The 6,809-nt window shown below is 39.2% G+C and overlaps 1 non-coding gene across 1 annotated transcript; it reads left to right on the top strand.

Annotated features, from left to right (window-relative positions):
- Positions 1-6,488: 6,488 nt before the first annotated feature.
- On the top strand, positions 6,489-6,559 carry Trnag-gcc. The gene has a single exon. It is a non-coding gene; the product is annotated as a tRNA-Gly (tRNA).
- Positions 6,560-6,809: the final 250 nt, after the last annotated feature.

A 6,809-nucleotide genomic window follows, 5' to 3' on the forward strand; every position in this document is an offset into this window, starting at 1 on the left:
AAGATGACCTCGCTAGTCTTGTAACTAACACTCCTTTATATGAACCCAAGTCCTTTATTAGCCTTGTTACGAGTGTTACGAGTTGGGGATTTAGAATATAGTTAAAAGTCTACCCAGATCCCAACAGGCAACAACAACAAAAAAAACAAAGACAATCGGACTATAAAAGGGTAGACAAAGGATGCGAGTTTGTGTTGTGTATAATAAAGTACCATAAATTCCTTAACAAAATATTCAGCTTTCTATAATTTACCCTTAACCATACTTAACCTAAACATTAACAGTATATACATATTTATACAACATACAATAATTTGAAGCAAGGTGGACGTGGGGAGGCAATATAAGATTACAAATACTTAAGTGAGGAGCTGAGATGGCTGACGAGTAAGGCTGAGTATTGTAGAAGACGGTAGGTAGTCACTGTGCCGTAGGTTTCCAGGATAGGTGATCCTGTGGTCACTCCCCAGGGTGAACTGAACTCTCATCGAACTGGAGCTTATGAAGAAGACTTGGAGGAGGTGACGCAACAACCAGGATATGGAGAAGGGAAACCCCGGAGTGGTAACTAAGAGTAGTCATTCTTGGGTTTCGTCCCTAGATGGCGTTGCTCGTGGTGCTGGGTAGGTAGATCAGGACAATAGATGGCGTGGTTCGTAGTGCTGGGTAGGTAGATCATGACAATTGGTGGCGTGGTTCGTAACACGAGCAAAAACTCATTGTTTACTTGGTTTAAGATTCCTACTTATCATTACTCCTAAATCTCTCTCACAGTCGGATTCCACAATGGCATCGTTGTTCATCTGGTAACTGGTTTCCCTGTTTACATCTCCTATACTGAGTACTTTACATTTGTCCACATTGAATTTATCTGCCATTTTTCCGACCATTCAAAATTTTTTTTCTGATTTTCCTATAGTTTTGCAGAGTCCTCGTCAGATTTAATTACACGTCATATTTTAGTGTCATCAGCAAATTTACTTATGTTGCTGTCTATGCCGATATCTATGTCGTTTATGTATATAATAAATAATAATGGTCCAAGTACTGAGCCTTTGGGAACTCCACTAGTGACGTTGCTCCAATGAGATTTAGTGCGGTTTATGCTCACTCTCTGTTTCCTGTCCCGTAACCACGTCCTAATCCATTTAAGGATATTACCTTTGATGCCATGCGCTTCTACCTTTCTAATCTTTCTAATCTTTCGTGGGGGACTCTGTCGAAGGCTTTGCTAAAGTCGAGATATATCACATCATAATTGTGCCCCTAGTCCACCGATTCGAAAACTGATGAAAAGAATGTTAGTAGATTAGTTAGACATGAACGCCAGCTTGTGAAGCCATGTTGGGAATCATTGATCAACTTGTGCTTCTCCAGGAAGTTTCGAATAGAGTTTGAAAAGATTGTTCCGGTAATTTGTTTACTATTGATGTTAGTGATTGGGCGGTAGTTAGAGGATAGCGATCTTTCCCCCTTCTTGAAAATCTGTATTACATTCGCAATCCTCCAGGATTCTGGTACTACACCTGTTTTTAATGACATGTTAAACAACTTTGCTAAGGGCATAATAAGCTCTTCCTTACATTCCTTTAATACTCTGGCAAATATCACATCGGGACCAGGTGACTTATTAGGCTTCAGTTTGTCTATTTGCTTATTAACATCGTTACTAGTCACAATTATCTCGCTTAATTTGTTTTCTTCACTATCTCTGAATAGAGTCGGAGCCTCGGGTATCATGTTTAAATTTTCGGTGGTGAAAACTGTTGAAAAATATTTATTCAGATTATTGCTCATTTCTCCGTCGTTATCAGTTAGCTCGCCGGTATCTGCCTGTAAATTTGTTGATGACTCTAAAATAAGGCGTGTAATTAAATGTGACGAGGACTCCTCAAAACTACAGGAAGATCTAAAAAACAAATTCGAAGGGTCTGAAAATGGCAGATGAAATTCAATGTGGATAAATGAAAAGTACTTAGTCTACGACAGTGTTTCTCAAACTTTTTCAATAAATTCCCCCCATGAGGAACACTCAACATCCTCGTGTCCCCCTTCAGTTCTTTCTTAAGCCCCTCACAAATAATAATGAAAATAAATGTTTACAATCATCAAACAGAATGCATATTTTGTTGCAGTTCAATAGGATGGATGACATTGTTTCCTTTTAGTCAGTCGACTGATTCGATGTTGAATCACTGATAAAGCACATCTCATGTCTGGGTCCACATGTAACCGGTTTCGGCTTTATTCTTTATTTAAAGAAGGGTGGAGAAACCAGATTCGCATAAATAAGTAGTAGAAAATGGCATAGGATTCGAAGTGTGATTTCACTAACTTTTGGATGTGACTGATAGATTGAGCACCAGAATACAGGCAGAGATTTTTCTTCATAGAGGTCTCTAGCAGTAGATTCGTTCCTGAGATCAAGGAATTCGTCCTGACCATCGTCGGGAATGGCAGCAATATCAAGAGTGCCAGAGATGATCCTCTTCAATTTCGTCAAGAACAATTAAGATATTCTCAAACATGGCAACATTTCCTGCACTGACTTTCCTTTGCCAGTTCCGGACGATGAAACACATATCCTTACTTGCATTGTAGCTTGAGATTTAGCCTGTTGAAGTGACTTAGTAGATCATTCTTCCTTTTCATTTCCAGGAACAACTTAAGTTCTCCCCGAAGTTCAAAAACCCGATTCACAGCATTATCCGTGGATAGCCATCGCACTTTGGAGTAAAAGAGGAGGGTTTCATGCTCTGAATCCATGCCTTTACAGAGGTTCTGGAAAAGGCTAGAGTTCAAATCTCCTGCTTTCACAAAGTTGACGCATTTTACCACTGCCTTCGGGATCTTGCAAAGGGTATCAGGGAAGGGTTTCGACGCTAGTGCAAAACGATGGATCATACAATGAACCCCTTTGGCATTCAGAGCTACTTCCTTGACGTGCTTCTGTAACTCCGATTTCGATCCCAGCATCGCCGGAGCCCCATCAGTACAGCCTCAACAACAATTTTTCCAGGTGATCCCGTTAGTTGTGAGGAGAGAAGTCAACTTTTCCATCAAATCTAAAGCTGTCGTGGTAGTTTCAAGCTGTGTACAGAACAGATATGCATCCTTGATGTCACGCAAGAATACATACCTATCAAACACGAGTAGCTGTGCACAAGAATTGCAGTTTCTTCCATTCTTGTGTTCTTATGTTCTGTCGACTCCCTTGTTGGAGCAAGCAAAACTTATACCATAACCAAGGGCACACAAGGTATCATTGGCTAGTTGTTTAGAAGAGAGCTTCACTACAAAACTGGGATTGGCATCTTTTATCCATTATTTTTCTGCCCACCATAATAGAGTCAAACAGTCCAAGAATGGGTTAAACCCAACCCCTATCGCTCATAAATCCATCTAACCTATGTTTGAAGTTATCCAACGTATTCGAGTTAATGATGATATTTGGTAACTTGTTCCACTCATCCACTACTCTATTTCTAAACCAATGTTTACCTATCTCGCGCCTAAATTGAAATTTATCTAATTTAAAACCATTGTTACGAATTCGCTCCTGGTTAGATAGTTTGAGTACCTTTGTAATATCACCTTTGTTTAGCCCTGACTTCCATTTATACACCTCGATCATATCGCCCCCCACTTTACGTCTCTGGAGAGAATGCAAATTAAGATACTTTAACCTGTCGCTGTACTCAAGGTTCCTAATGCCCGGGGTTAGTCTTGTCATTCGCCTCTGATTTCTTTCTAGGGATTCTATATCCATTCTGAAGTACGGTGACCAGAATTGAACTGCGTCATCCAAGTGAGGTCTCACAAGCGCAAGATATAGTTTTAAGATGACCTAGCTAGTCTTGTAACTAACACTCCTCTGTTTGAACGCAAGTACTTTGTTAACCTTGTTTGGAGAAAATACACATTATCATTACTCCTAAATCATTCTCGCAGTCAGATTTCTTTAGAACATTGTTGTTCATCTGGTATCTGGTTTCTCTGTTTACATCTCCTATAGTTCTGTGTTTCTCAAACTGGGGAGGGGGGGAACCATGACCCCCAAGGGAGCCATGGCAAGATTTTAGGGGGGACATGGCGGGCTAGTGTAAGTAGTATATGTTTGGAGAAAATGTGGAAACTCTGATTCAACCTTTTTTTTGTTACTTTGCCTTGATAGGGGAAAAATCTTTTTTTTATTTGTATTTTTTTTCATTGTGTGTAACCATAATACCCGTACGGATTAGCTCAGATTGCACGATTCTACTTCCTGTCAGCAGGGTAACGGGCGCTGGACTGAGTCACTGGTCTCACATGTTCTGTACATGTCCGTGTGTCATCGCTTTACAAGTGGTGATTAGACCAAATGTTATCAGTCTTGTTCAAGACATCATTAGACAAATCTGTGAGTGTACTGTGAGTGGACTGTGTGTGTATGTTTTACGTTTGATTGCATAGGCATTTTATGTATGTTTACATAGAGTATGTATGGACGTCATGCATGTTTGTGTTTGCCATTCGGATTATTTTCTCATTTTTGTGTTTTATTATTATAAATTTAGTTTTTATTATTCGTCTGTGTCTTTGACATTCTGTTTTTTTTAAAGAACTGGTCAACATTTAGAGAGAGAGATAGAAAGAGATTATATTTTCAAGTGAAACTAAGAGATTCATGATTGTCTTATATTTCTGTTTTTTATTATAATAAAATTTAGTCTTTATCAGTCGTCTGTTACTGTCGTTTTTCATCCCTTAATTGCAGACGGAACTAACGCAATGTGTCTGGACAAGCGTCAGCGACCATGTTCGGTCGTCCTGATAAGTACCTGAACACGGGAGAGAATTCTTGAATGGTCAGATACCAAGGTGCTAGTCCGCCTGATTTTTTTTTCTTCTGTGGAACAGCTGCGTACGCAATCACTATGTCTCCCTCGTGTGTCCAGCTGTATGAGTACAGCCCCTAGCCCTCGTCTTGAGGCATCGGTACACAGAGTAAATGGTTGAGTGTAGTCAGGAAATGCCAAAACAGGTGAATTGGTAAGTGCTGTCTTTAATGCAATAAAACTAGCTTCCTGTTCAGTATTCCAGACAAAAGTCGCGTTCTTCTTGAGTAACTTAATCTATGGCGAAGCTTACATCACATACCCTATTATGAAATAATGCTAATATCCTGATAACCAAGAAAACTATGTACCTTATCAACGGTTGTAAGACGTGGAAAGTGTGTAATGCCTTAACTTACAATAAACTAGCCCCTCGAGGGGCAAATCTGTACCTGAAATCTAAGGAATTACTTACATTATTATTATGATGAGTCAAAGTCAATAAGAGTGTTGAACTGTAATATGATGGTGGTATACATATAATATTTCACTATAATAAGTGTGTCTCTGTGTAACAGCATGAGGTTTTTGAATAAAGTAGTAGTAAATATGCATGGCAGTATGAGTGTTTAATATAATGTGCGTGACAGCAAGAGTGTTTAAGAGAATATGCATGACAGCAAAGCATTTAAGACTATGCGTATGACAGCATGAGTGTTTATTATGTGCTTCACAGCAAGAGTGTTTATTAGTATTGCATGTGCGTGACAGATGAGTGTTTAAGAATATGTGCGTGACAGCATAAGTGTTTAAGAATATGTGCGTGACAGCATAAGTGTTTAAGACGGTGTTTGACAGCATAAGTGTTTCAGAGTATGTGTGTGCAACATCAAGAGTGTTAGAGAATGTGTCTGTATGAAAGCATGAGTGTAGGAATGTTCCGGTATGTTTCTGTGATTGTTTGAGCGTTTAAATGTATGTTTCTTACAGAATGAATGTTTGAAAGAGTATATGTAAGAGAATGAGTGTGTAAGAGTATGTGTAGCAGCATGAATGTTTAAGAATATGTGTAGCAGCGTGATTGTATCATCACAAGAGATGTATAGGTACTTGATTATTAATTAAAAAAAATTGTGTATGTGATTATGCACTATGATGTAGATACACCCAAATGAGTCAAATCGCTTCAGGACTTTCTTAGTCCTGCCACACAGATAGTAAAGGAATCTTCGATAGTACATTATAGCATCACCGCCTGCTACGCGAGAGATCGGGTTCAGTGCCCGGAAGGCACTTGTATTGAACCTTACACAGAGTGATGGAGGTGACCATTAAAATTTATACATACACCTGTTTAAAGAGTCTTGTGAATTTTCACGAGTATTAATGGACGGTTATATAGTTATTTATGCATTACAAATTGAACCCCTAGAGCAGGGGTTCTTAACCTGGGGTCCATGGATGGGCTTCAGTGGGTCCGTGAAGGTCAGATAAAAATTTAACATTTATATTCACTATATTTTTGTCAATATATATTCATTGCATGCAAAATTTTGTTTATGTGGTTATGTGCATTTTTCTAGGGAGGGGGTCCATAGCTTTCACCAGATTCTCAAAGGGGTCCGTGACTCAAAAATGGTTAAGAACCACTCCCCTAGAAGTCTATATGTAGCATCGGTGGTTCAGTGGTAGAATTCTCGCCTGCCACGCGGGAGGCCCGGGTTCGATTCCCGGCCGATGCATCTTTAGATAGTTTTTACACCTAAGAGAAAAGTTCAGTGATGACCAATTATACGCCTCGACTCCACTTAGTTTAACACTAAATAATTTAGTTTCTCTCTCAGAAGGCCGTAATTGTAAGTTTTAGAACATTTTGATTAAATCTTTGTAAAATATAGATATTGTGGGGTATGAGATGTTTGGTTCACACTCAGGATGGAATGGAGAAAGGAAACTCACAATGTGCTCTCTATATACATGTTGTATTGGATG

This window comes from Homarus americanus, unplaced genomic scaffold (assembly GCF_018991925.1).
Source record: "Homarus americanus isolate GMGI-L3 unplaced genomic scaffold, GMGI_Hamer_2.0 scaffold4896, whole genome shotgun sequence".
Classification (NCBI taxonomy): Eukaryota; Metazoa; Arthropoda; class Malacostraca; order Decapoda; family Nephropidae; genus Homarus; species Homarus americanus.